Raw genomic sequence first — 13458 nt, 5'->3', positions numbered from 1 at the left:
CTGTCCTCTGTGCCCTCACTAGGAGTCAGACCCCTGGATGGACTTGCCAGATAGGGAATTAACCCATTTTCCATCTGGGAACCTGGCTCTCCTACGACAAAAGAGGGTATCTGGAGTACGTCGCAGGGAATGGCATGAAAGGGGGCTCACCTGTGAGCAGGAGATGAGCAATTCTTACTCAGGGTCACTCAGCTTCTATAGGTTTCAACTTCTGATTCTCCCTAAAGCCATGCCAAACCTTCAAATGTATCCTTTCTGTTCATGTCTCTTGGGCCATCAATTTATTCCACGTGCAGGGGAGGCGCAGATACTGCGGTGTGTTTATTGTCCCACAGGAATCACCAAAGACATTCCATAGGCTGCTAAAGCCTGTTCATGTGTTGCACCACTGACTCGAATCCGGAAACTGCAGTTCTGAACTGTAAGCCATTGTTTGGCAACTGATGTAAGATATATAGGTTTCACCAGGTATTTATATCAACACATTGTTAATCAGAATGAATAATCTGTACTGATGGATGTGCTCAGTGCCTGTGTGCTCACCCTGGGAGTGCTGAAGAGCTAGTGTGCTGTGCTCTTTGAACTCTTTCACTCACTTACTATTGGGCTGCTCTGTTGCTGTCAGCTCACTGCCTCATTTTATGGTTAATACAACCATTTTACACTTTACACCACCATGAGGGATTGATTCTTCCACTGTTGTACCTCCAGGCCCCAAACCCAAGCTGGAGGAAGTTCTGCTGTTTTATTTTTTATCTTTTTATTTTTGAGACAGAGTCTTGCTCTGCTGCCCAGGCTGGAGTGCAAAGGTGTGATCTCAGCTCACTGCAACGTTCGCTTCCTGGTTCGAGTGATCCTCCTGCCTCAGCCTCCCGAGTAGCTGGGACTACAGGTGTGCACCACCATGTCCAGCTAATTTTTGTATTTTTAGTAGAGACATGGTTTCACCATGTTGGTCAGGCTGGTCTTGAACTCATAGCCACCACGCCCAGCCAGTTCTGCTATTTCTATATCAAAAAGCATTAGATAAATACATATCAATAAGTAAAATAAACACATTGGCTCAAAACATTTTCTCACCTGACATATCTTAATATTATCGCATACATCCATTGTGATAATGAACTTGAAAAATACAATCATGTCCAAGCCCTGGCAAACCATGCAATACTTTGAAAAAAAAAATAGCAACGAAGCTAACAGACTCATAGAATCTTCCAGGCAGAACCTAAGATCAATTACTTCTCATTCTCGTGGAGGAAACTGAGATTCAGGATAGTGAACTAAGTTGCCCAATGTCACAAAGTTAGTGGCAGAACCAGGCCTACCTAAATTATAGTCTCTGAACACTAAGTCAACAGCTTTCATTACTATACTGGCTGATTAAGCAGTATCTCTTTTCAAAGAATCCTAAATAATTAGAAGTTGTGTGATCATATCTATGGCCAGGGGGTGGGGCCAAGATGGCCGACTAGAGGCAGCAGCATTTGCAGGCTCCCATTGGGAAAAAACATAATAAGCACGTGAATCCTTCACTGACAACCAAGGTATCCAGGTTCTCTCATCAAAATTGACTAGAAGCTGGCGTGATCCACGGAGGGAAGGAAGAGCAGTGTGGTGCGGCAGCCCACCTGAGAGCCACACAGGGAAGAGGAACACCCTCCCCCAAGCCAAGGGAGGCAGTGAGTGAGTGTGCTACCCAGCAGGGAAAACTGTGCTTTTCTCATGGAACCGTGCAACCCACAGATCAGAAGATCCTACTTGTGAACCCATGCCACCGGATATTGAGGACTTGAACTCGGCTCTAGATCAAGTGGACCTAGTAGACATCTACAGAACTCTCTACCCCAAATCAACAGAATATACATTCTTCTAAGTGCCACATGGCACTTATTCTAAAACCAACCACATAATTGGAAGTAAAACACTCCTCAGCAAATGCAAAAGAACTGAAATCATAACAAATAGTCTCTCAGACCACAGTACAATCAAATTAGAACTCAAGATTAAGAAACTCACTCAAAACCACACAATTTCATGGAAATTGAACAACCTGCTCCTGAATGAATCCTGGGTAAATAATGAAATTAAGGCAGAAATCAAGAAGTTATTTGAAACCAATGAGAACAAAGAGACAATGTACCAGAATCTCTGTGACACAGTTAAAGCAGTGTTAAGAGGGAAATTTATAGCACTAAATACCCACATCAGAAAGCCAGAAATATCTTAAATGGACACCCGAACATCACAATTAAAAGACCTAGAAAGGCAAGAGCAAACTAATCCAAAAGCTAGCAGAAGACAAGAAATAACTAAGATCAGAGAAGAATTGAAGGAGATAGAGACATGAAAAACCCTCCAAAAAAATCAAATGAATCTAGGAGCTGTCTTTTGAAAAAATTAACGAAATAGACCACCAGCTAGACTAATAAAGGAGAGAGAAGAATCAGATAGAAACAATAAAAAGTGATAAAGGGGATATCACTACTGACCCCACAGAAATATAATCTACTACCAGAGAATACTATAATGCAAATAAACTAGAAAATCTAGAAGAAATGGATAAATTCCTATATATATACACCCTACCAAGACTAAACCAGGAAGAAGTCAAATCTCTGAATAGAGCAATAAGAAGCTCTGAAATTGAGGCAGTAGTTAATAGCCTATCAACAAAAAAAGTCTAGGGCCAGAAAGACTCACAGCTGAATTCTACCAGAAATACAAAGAGGAGCTGGTACCATTCCTTCTGAAACTATTTCAAACAATGAGAAAGGAGAGACTCCTCCCTAACTCATTTTATGAAGCCAGCATCATCTTGATGCCAAAACTGGGAAGAGACACAACAAAGAAAACTTCAGGCCAATATCCCTGATGAACATCGAAGTGAAAATCCTCAATAAAATACTGGCAAACTGCATCTGGCAGCACATCGAAAAACTTATCCACCACAATCAAGTCGACTTCATCCCTGGGATGCAAGTCTGGTTCAACATACACAAATCAATAAATGTAATCCATCACATGAACAGAACCAAAGACAAAAACTACATGATTATCTCAATAGATGCAGAAAAGGCCTTTGAAAAAATTCAACATCCGTTCATGTTAAAAACTCCCAATGAACTAGGTATTGATGGAACATATCCCAAAATCATAAGAGTTATTTCTGACACACCCACAACCAATATCATATTGAATGGGCAAAAGATGGACGCATTCCCTTTGAAAACTGGTAAAGACAAGGATGCCCTCTCTCACCACCCCTATTCAACACAGTATTGGAAGTTCTGGCCAAGGCAATCAGGCAAGAGAAAGAAATAAAGGCAAGTTGTCTCTGTTCGCAGACGACATGATTTTATATTTAGAAAACTCCATCATCTCAGCCCCAAAACTTCTTGGAACTTATAAGCAACTTCAGCAAAGTCTCAGGATACAAAATCAATGTGCAAAAATCACAAGCATTCCTATACACCAATAATAAACAGAAAGTCAAATCATGAATGAACTCCCGCTCACAAATCTACAAAGAGAATAAAATACCTAGGAATACAGCTAACAAGGGATGTGAAGGACCTCTTCAAGGAGAACTACAAACCACTGCTCAAGGAAATAAGAGAGGACACAAACAAATGGAAAAACATTCCATCCTTATGGAATAGGAAAAATCAATATTGTGAAAATGGCCATACTGTCCAAAAGTAATTTATAGATTCAATGCTATTCCCATCAAACTACTATTGACATTCTTCACAGAATTAGTAAAAACTACTTTAAATTTCATATGGAATCAAAGAAGAGCTCATATAGCCAAGAAAATCCTAAGCAAAAAGAACAAAGCTGGACGCATCAAGCTACCTGACTTCAAACTATACTAACAAGGCTACAGTAACCAAAACAGCATGGTACTGATACCAAAATAGACATATAGACAAATGGAGCAGAACAGAGACCTCAGAAATAACACCACATATCTACAACCATCTGATCTTCGACAAACCTGACAAAAACAAGCAATGGGGAAAGGATCTTATATTCAGTAAATGGTGCTGGGAAAACAAGCTAGCCATATGCAGAAAACTGACACTGGACCCCTTCCTTATACCTCCTACAAAAACTAACTCAAAATGGATTAAAGACTTAAATGTAAAACCCAAACCCATGAAACCCCTAGAAGAAAATCTAGGCAATACCATTCAGGACATAGGAATGGGCAAAGACTTCATGACAAAAATGCCAAAAGCAATTGCAACAAAAGCCAGAATTGATAAATGGGATCTACTTAAACTAAAGAACTTCTGCACAGCAAAAGAAACTATCATCAGAGTGAACAGGCAACCTACAGAATGGGAGAAAATTTTGCAATCTACCCATCTGACAAAGGTCTAATATCCAGAATTTACAAGGAACTTAAACTTATTTAGAAGAAAAAAAACATCAAAAAGTGGACAAAACATCTGAACAGACACTTCTCAAAAGAAGATATTTATGTGGCTAACAAACATATGAAAAAAAGCTCAACATCACTTATCATCAGAGAAATGCAAATCAAAACCACAATGAGATACTATCTCACACCAGTCAGAATGGCAATATTAAAACGTCAGGAAACAATAGATGCTGGCGTGGCTGTGGAGAATTAGGAACGCTTTTACACTATTGATGGGAATGTAAATTAGGTTAACCATTGTGGAAGACAGTATGACCATTTCTCAAGGATCTAGAACCAGAAATACCATTTGATCCAGCAATCCCATTACTGGGTATATACCCAAAGGAATATAAATCATTCCATTATAAAGACACATGCACACGTATGTTTATTGCACCACTATTTACAATAGCAAAGACATGGAACCAACCCAAATGCCCATCAATGACAGGCTGGATAAAGAAAAAGTGGTACATATAGACCACGGAATACTATGCAGTCATAAAAAGGAATCAGATCATGTCCTTTGCAGGGACATGGATGAAGTTGGAAGCCATCAACCTCAGCAAACTAACACAGGAAGAGAAAACCAAACACCATGTTCTCACTCATAAGTGGGAGATGAACATTGAGAACACATGGACACAAAGAGGGGAACAACACACACTAGGGCCTGTTGGGGGAGTGGGGGTTGAGGGGAGGGAACTTAGAGGACGGGTCAATAGGTGCAGCAAACCACCATGGCACATGTATACCTATGGAACAAACTGGTATGTTCTGCACATGTATCCCTTTTTTTTGTTTTGTTTTTTGTTTTTTAGAATAAAGAAAAAATAAAAATAATAAAAAATAGAAAATAAATCATACTGATGGCCTTTTTGCAGAGCTAACCCCTGAACCCTCTGATCATCATGAAATGGTGCTAACATCCTGTTATGATCTGAATTTTGTATCTCCTCAAAACTTCATGTTGAAATGTAATCTCCAATGCAATAGTGTTAAGAGGTGGGGTCTTTAGAAGGTGATTCAGTCACGGGAGCTCCTTCCTAGTCAGTGGGATTAGGGCCCTAGGAAAGGGGATTCTCACAGGATTTGGCTTTTTTTGCCTTTCTATCCCTTCCACCATTTGAGGACGCAGCCTTCCAGGTGCCATTGTGGACACAAAGACAGGAACCTCATCGGACTCTGAACCTGCTGGCACCTTTATCCTGGACTTTCCAGCCCCCAGAACTGGAATTTCTATTATTTATAAATGTCTATTATTTCTATAAATTTCTATTACTTATAAATTACCCAGTCTCAGGTATTTTGTTATAGCAGCACAAACAGACTAAAGATATGCCCCCGGCTCATTTGGCTAATTTCACCTTGTTTAATTGGAGCCGGCAAAATTTTCCTCCTCTTTTGGTTGGTGGCCTTTTCAACCGAAAGTGTTTAGTCATCTAAAGAGACAGGCAGGGCAGTGGGGGTGCTTTACCCACTCGTGGACATCTTTAAAAGGTCCCCAGGACCTGCCATCTACCACTTTGTCTGCCCCTGTCTGAGTATCTATTGGCAGAGACCACCATGTCCTTGAGGAAAGCTGTCATGGCTTTATCTCCAGGGCTTTCCAAGGGTGAGGGTCTAACCTCATCTCTTCCTCTCCCCCAAAACCTCCTGATGGTATTCATGGCTGCCTGAGGCTTCTCATTTATCACAGACTAATTGAACAGCTACTAGGTGCAAGGTACTGAGCTGAGACCTGTATCTGCTATTGATATCTACAGTACGTGCAGGGTACTTACTCAACACCCAGGTGGTGTCAATAAATCTACAGTATGTACAGGGTACGTACTCACCACCCAGGTGGTGTCAATAAAGTGTTTTCGAATAAATTTATGACAAAACAGGTAGTATACAATTAAAAACATTTTGTTTGAACATAGTATACTCTACCACAAAACAATCAGGCTCCTAATATTCCTATGCAATTTGCCAAATAATTTGTTGCTTCCAAGAGTTATTTACAAAGGGGCCGGGCACAGTGGCTCACACCTGTAATCTCAGCATTTTGGGAGGCCGAGGCAGGCAGATCACTTAAGGCCAGAAGTTTGAGACCAGCCTGGCCAATATGGTGAAGCCCTGTCTCTACTAAAAATACAAAAATTAGCCAGGCATGGTGGTGCACACCTGTAATCCCAGCTACTTGAGAGGCTGAGGCTTGAACCCAGGAGACAGAGGTTGCAGTGAGCTGAGATTACGCCACTGCACTCCAGCCTGGGCAACAGAGTGAGACTCTGCCTACCCTCACCAAAAAAAAGTTATTTACAAAGAAAAAATCATGAAACACAAGAAAGAAAGATGACAGAATTCATGCTATTCAAGTGGAAGCAAGAAACAGGCTGGTTAATTGTAAGGGAAAAAGTCCTGTTCTGGGGTGGTGATAAAAATAGAAATAATATATTGAAGGAAGAAAGAAGAGGGGAATAAAAGCTGTATTCAGGAAATAACTATGTGCTGAGAATATTCTTGGCCAAGAAAATTTGGAAAAATACACAATCCAAATGTCAATCAATAATCAAGAATATAATGGCAGCATAATTTTTCATGCCATAATTTTTCATGTCAGTCCTTTTCTGGAGTGTGTGTGTGTGTGTGTGTGTGTGTGTGTGTGTGTATCTTTGTTCTAGGAAAGATGAAAAAGATACACACGAACTGTAAATGCAATCATAAAGCAAGAAAGCCAAGTATTTGGAGGCCTAGTTTCATGGGACCCATGTTCTGAACCAGCACAAACAAGTCTCTGTCAGCTTACTGATAGTGACCTGATTAGAAATGTGACCAAGTGGAAAAACTTCCCTGCTGCCAAACTAGTCACTGGAACTTTGATAAGAAGGTGACAATCTAGTGGTGGGTACAAGTTCAGAGACTCATTAAAATTAAAGGAGAAAAAAAGTTAAAAACGAGAGAAAAGTGACAGATTAGTCATTCAGCCTTCTTAACACAATAAAATGGTTCCCAGTCTCTAATTTTTTTATATATATTCCAAAGCACCTCAAGTGATCATCACTAACAACTTATTTGTTCTAAATACAACGGACGATGTTTAGAGCCCACCTTCATGCTGTATCGGTAGCATTTCTTCTTCTGTGACAGCAGATTGTCCCTCCTTCCTTTCTGCTGCTCCTTTGTCTTCTCCTCCATAGGCCCCCTGTCCTTTAATTTTGGAGTTGCTTGGAGGTTCTGTCCTATCGTCTCTCATCTCTCAATGCTATATACTGTTTGTGTTTTTTGGGTTTTTTTGAGACAGAGTCTCACTCTCTCACCCAGGCTGGAGTGCAGTGGCACAATCTCGGCTCACTTGCAACCTCCACTTCCCGGGCTCAAGCAGTTCTCTTGCCTCAGCCTCCCAAGTGGCTGGGATTACAGTTGCCCGCCACCACACCTGGCTAATTTTTGTATTTTCAGTAGAGACAGACAGCTTCGCCATGTTGGCCAAGCTGGTCTCAAACTCCTGGCCTCAAGTGATCCACCCGCCTCAGCCTCTCAAAGTGCTAGGATTACAGGCGTGAGCCACCATGCCTGGCCTATAGTGGCCTATACACTCTTCTAATAAAGTATTATGCACTCTCTGCCTAAAGGTACCATCTTAAGCCTATCCCTTGCCAAGATCTTCTAGACTTGGACAGCCAACTGCTCACTGATTACCTTCCCTGGAATGAACACCAGGCATCTACAACCCAGCAGGTCCAGAGTATCTCCTTCTACCCACACTGGTCCTCCTGTCATGCTCAGTGAACAACCTGTGGTTCACCAGGCAACCTGGCCAGACTTCCAAGCCGCATCCTTCATCATTTTTTCTTCTTAAGATCACAAATATTTCCTGAGTGTCAATATGCACCCGCACTGTGCTAGGCAGGCCCAGGACAGAGTACTAAAGAAGGTCAAAGTGGTCCTTGCCCTCATGGAGCTTATAGCCTTGGAGCCTTCTTCACTTCCGCCAAGACTGCCAACCCTCTGTGCTGTTCTTCAGACAGTCCTCTTCTCTCTAACCTGACGGCTGTTTTCCTGTTTTAAGCATCTATCATTTCTTGCCTTGATTGACTTAATAGCTTCCTAATTATTTTTCTGATTCCAAGCTCGCCTTTTAAAGCCATTTCTGCAAATCTGCCTAAAAACAATCTTATACCACTGCTGCTAAACATACTTCACTGGCTCCTTACTGTTCTTAGGATAAGGGCCAAACTCCTCACGAAGTGGCTAAAAAGAAGGGTTGGACAAAGGCCCGTAGGAGTTCTGGGAAGGAAGACACTGTATTGTCCCTTCGAACCTGAAGTCTTTTAGTATTCATTCAACATTGTTAACCAGGAAACACTGGTTCTATTAATAAAAATAGCATATTCATTTATATCTAAAGTTAGGAATATTCATTTATATCTAAAGTTAGGAAGTTAATTGTGCATGAACTATAAAAGCATTTTTTTAAAGCTGTGTGCTTCATACATGTATAACAATTGAGTCTTGCTCTACATATGATATACTGTCATAGATGTCGTTCCATGTCATTTAAGCATTCTTCTACCACATATTTTAATGACTACAGAGTATTTATTTACTTATTTAGAGATGGAGTCTCACTCTTTGCCCAGGCTGGAGTGCAACGGCACAATCTTGGCTCACTGCAACCTCGGCCTCCCAGGTTCAAGCGATTCTCTTGCCTCAGCCTCCCGAGTAGCTGGGATTAAAGGTACGCACCATCATGCCTGGCTAATTTTTGTATTTTTAGTAGAGATGAGGTTTTGCCATGTTGGCCAGGCTGGTCTGCAATTCCTGACCTCAAGTGATGCGCCTGCCTTGGCCTCCCAAAGTGCTGGCATTACAGGCATGAAGCCACCGTGTGTGGCCTCTTAATTATTTCTTAAATTTGGTCTTTTCCAAAATAATATATGCACAAGTTTACAAATCTAATAGTATCAAAAGGTTTTTTTTTAAAAAAAAAAAAGTCTGTCTCACCTGTTCTCACTTCAGCCCTGATCCCCAGAAGCAACCACTTAAGAATATTTTAGCTGTTGCTTTTCCTAATGTATCTCTGTATGTCCGAACAGTATATGTACGTCACTTTTTACTGATTTATTTACTTTATCTACTGACCTCCCATCTACTGAATTCCCTGTTTGATGAGGTTAATCATGCAGCGAATATATATTGCGCACCCAGTATGTGCCAGGCACTGTTCCAGGCATTAGGAATCCAGCAATGAGCAAGACAAGGTCACTGCATTCATGAAACTTAAAATCGAGGAGAAAGACAAGAAAAAAGCAAACAACAAAATAAAACGATTCCATATACTGCTATGTGCTATCAAGAAAATAAAAGACAGTGATAGAAATTTAACCGCCTGACTTTCAGTAGGGTGGTCAGAAACATTTCTCTAAGATGATATCAGAGTTGAGCCCCTAAATGATAAGCAGGGCCTGCCATGTGAAGCTCTATGGGAAGTGCCGTGATAGGCATCAGCACATGTAACAGAGACCCTCTAACAATGGCATAAGCAAGTAAGTTTATTGTTTGCCTCATGTAGTAGTCTGAGGATAGGCCATCCAGGGACCCAGGCTCCTTCAGTCCTTTATCTGTAAGGTCCCAGGTGGCTCCACCACCTCTGTGTTCCAAACAGCAAGATGGAGGAAGAAGGGCAGTTCTTTATAAGGACACAACTCAGCAATTTCCCATCTCTTCTGCTCACATCTTTTTGGCCAGACCTTAGTCACATAAGCACACCTAGCTGCAAGAGAAACTTGAAATGTAATTTCTATTCTGGGCAGCTACATGCTAAGCGAAAATTCTCTTACTGTGGAAGAGGAGGAGAACACTATCCGGAACCAACTGATTTTCTGCCAAAAGAACATTTTACACAGAGGAAAGACTGAAGACAAAGGCCCCGAGGAAGGAAAGAACTTGCCTTGTTAAAGAGAAAAAACTGCCCCTAGAGGCGTTGCAGATGTGGCTACTGTGTCACATTTGTGTCATTAGGTGGCAGCGATTAGAGAGGCTGTGTCTATGCTCAGCGTTCTGCCCCGTGAATGTTTGAATGTTTAATAGTCTGACACTCCTGTTTTGTGGACTTGGCATCTGTTTTCCTTCACTGGTATCTGGGAGGGTGGGCGGGCCTTGTGAGTGGGATTTCTGACCCTCGCGCTGGGCTGGCCACTAGGGGTCTGAAGGGACAGTGGGAAGGTAGAGAGTGCCTTCACCAGGAGCAGCCTTCATTAGTGAGTTTTAAGAGCCTGTGAGAGGATGGATCAGGTCTGGTGTGTGCTGGTTCATGCTGCACACCGTGTCAGGATCACAAAGGAAAGGACTGGGGAAGGGTTTGCTGGTGTCTCAGTTAATAGCAGTAACGGCAGCCACTTTATTGTGTTGTTGATTCTGTGCCAAGCATTCTTGTTATTTAAAAAAAGAGAGAGAGAAGTCCAGGACACTGAACAGAGGTTAAAGAAGGGGAGAGTGGGAGGATCTTAAATCAGGTAGCAGATAGGACTGAACAATGCAGAGATTTTAAAACCAGGCTAAGGAATTTCCATGGGAGAGTTTTCAGTGGGTAACTGATTCGACCATTCTCTCTCATATCTACCTCTTTCCCATTTCTTAATAGCATTATAGCCTTAATTTTGACTAAATTATTAATCACTATTTATACGGTGGATCCAGAACATCTGAGACAGGTCTCAGTTAATTCAGAAAGTTTTTTTTTTTTTTTACCACGATTGAGGACGCGGGCCCATGACACAGCCTCAGGAAGTGCTGATGACGTGTGCCCAAGGTGGTCAGGGCACAGCTTGGTTTTACACATTTTAGAGAGACAGGAGACATCAATCAATATACATAAGAAGTACATTGGTTCGGTCTGGAAAGGCGGGACAACTTGAAGCAAAGGCAGGAAGACTCAAAGCGGGGAGGGGCCTTCAGGTCACAGATAGGTAGAGACAAACGGCTGCATTCTTTTGAGTTTCTGATGAGCCTTTCCAAAGGAGGCAATCAGATATGCATCTATCTCAGGGAGCAGAGGGATGACTTTGAATAGAATGGGAGGCAGGTGTGCCCTAAGCAGCTCCCAGCTTGAGTTTTTCCTTTAGCTTAGTGATTTTGGGGGCCCAAGATATTTTCCTTTCACAACCTCATCATTAGTATATAAATATTGTTCACTGCAGAAAAAAGTAGTATGCTGAGATTACATTTCTTTTTCTATACAACTCTTAGCTTGCCTCAAGTTAATAATATACTTTGTTTCTCACACACAGACAAAACTACAGAATAAGTGGCTTGATAGGTGATATGGTGGGGAATCGGGAATGAATTGAAGCTGTTATTTGTGTGCATATCAGCTTCAACTCACTCCAGATTATCCATCATGTCACCTACCAAATCATTTATTCTGTAGTTTTTTCCTGTCTTCCAAAATCTAGTTGAAATCTCTCATTGATTGATGCCTCCTCTACTATCTTCTTATCCTTGTGAAGATATTCCTTTTTAATATCTTCCCTGCCATGTTAATGAATCTTGGCATGAAGAGGAGGAAAATAAGCCTTATCTATGTACCAATTTAATTGAAATTCTATTAACATTTTAGCTTAAGAATTCTCCTATTTAACAATGACTGTTAACCTTGTACTATACCTTATGAGACTCCCTTTTGACATTTTTTGAGGCTACAGAAAAGATTTAAATGGCTTTCCATATGTCTTTGTGAAATGGTGGTTTCTTTGAATATGACTGATGACAGGGGGAGATGGTGAGGTGGCTTGGTTTTAATGGGGCTGTCCTTCTCCTTATCATTCAACTCCCAGCTTTGACATCACCTCTGCCCACACCATTCTCCTTCCCCAGCAACAAATTCTGATCTGCTCACTTCTTTGTATAGTCCACTAGCCCTTTAATAGCCAGCATCTCTGTCTTTTTGGTTGTTTTTCTTTTTGAGATGGAGTCTCACTCTGTGGCCCAGGCTGGAGTACACTGGTGTGATTTCGGCTCGCTGCAACCTCCACCTTCTGGGTTCAAGCGATTCTCCCGCCTCAGCCTCCCGAGTAGCTGGGACTGCAGACTCGTGCCACCACACCCATCTAACTTTTGTATTTTTAGTAGAGAGAGGGTTTCACCATGTTGACCAGGCTGGTCTCGAACTCCTGACCTCGTGATCCGCCTGCCTCGGCCTCCCAAAGTGCTGGGATTACAGGTGTGAGCCACTGCGCCCGGCCTTTTTGGGTGTTTTTCAACTGCTCACCTTATTGCCCGAACTATTTCAGTGAACACTTAAATATTTCTTGCATATATGGATTCTGTCCAACTCTTCCCTGAGATGAAGGTTTTACTCACAACCATCTTTGATTTTTTTTAAAGATATAATTGCCATTCTTAGCTTTTATCTCCCCTATGAGTATCCCAGTTGTGCTTGTGTTTAAAATTCCACCTCAGGGCCGGGCACGGTGACTCACGCCTGTAATACCAGCACTTTGGAAGGCCAAGGCAGGTGGATCGCTTGAGGTCAGGAGTTCGAGACCAGCCTGGCCAACATGGTGAAACCTCGTCTCTAGTAAAAATACAAAATTAGCCAGGCGCAGTGGCGCATCTGCAGTCCCAGCCACTCGGGAAGCTGAGGCAGAAGAATTGCTTGAACCCCTCAGGAGGTGGAGGTTGCAGTGAGCGGAGATGGCGCCACTGCACTCTAGCCTGGGCCACAGAGTCAGACTCCATCTCAAAAAATATAAATAAATAAATAATAAAATAAAATTGCACCTCAAATGCTACCTTGTCCCTGAAGATTTCCCAAAGGAATGAATCTAAGTTCCTGTCCTCTCTCCGTCACAGTGTCTTACACATAATTACCATTCAGCAAATGTTTCCTGAATAAACTAAGTCACCTGATGAGGATTGAAATAAACTTTGTTTTTTATGTTATATATTTAAAAACATTTTCAAGCTTCTATCACTAAATTAGATGAAAAGGCTACCACTGTTAACATCAAACACCAAGCTGATATGTAGCAAAAGGA

At 41.7% G+C, this 13458-nt stretch overlaps 1 non-coding gene across 1 annotated transcript; it reads left to right on the top strand.

Annotated features, from left to right (window-relative positions):
• The first annotated feature begins 10387 nt into the window (after window positions 1–10387).
• LOC115834570 lies at window positions 10388–10519 on the top strand. The gene has a single exon (XR_004029510.1). It is a non-coding gene; the product is annotated as a small nucleolar RNA SNORA17 (small nucleolar RNA).
• Window positions 10520–13458: the final 2939 nt, after the last annotated feature.

The sequence above is a fragment of the Nomascus leucogenys genome, chromosome 3, assembly GCF_006542625.1.
Source record: "Nomascus leucogenys isolate Asia chromosome 3, Asia_NLE_v1, whole genome shotgun sequence".
Lineage (NCBI taxonomy): Eukaryota > Metazoa > Chordata > Mammalia > Primates > Hylobatidae > Nomascus > Nomascus leucogenys.
The sequence above is the reverse complement of the archived record's forward strand: the minus strand, read 5'-3'. Positions and strand labels throughout refer to the sequence as shown.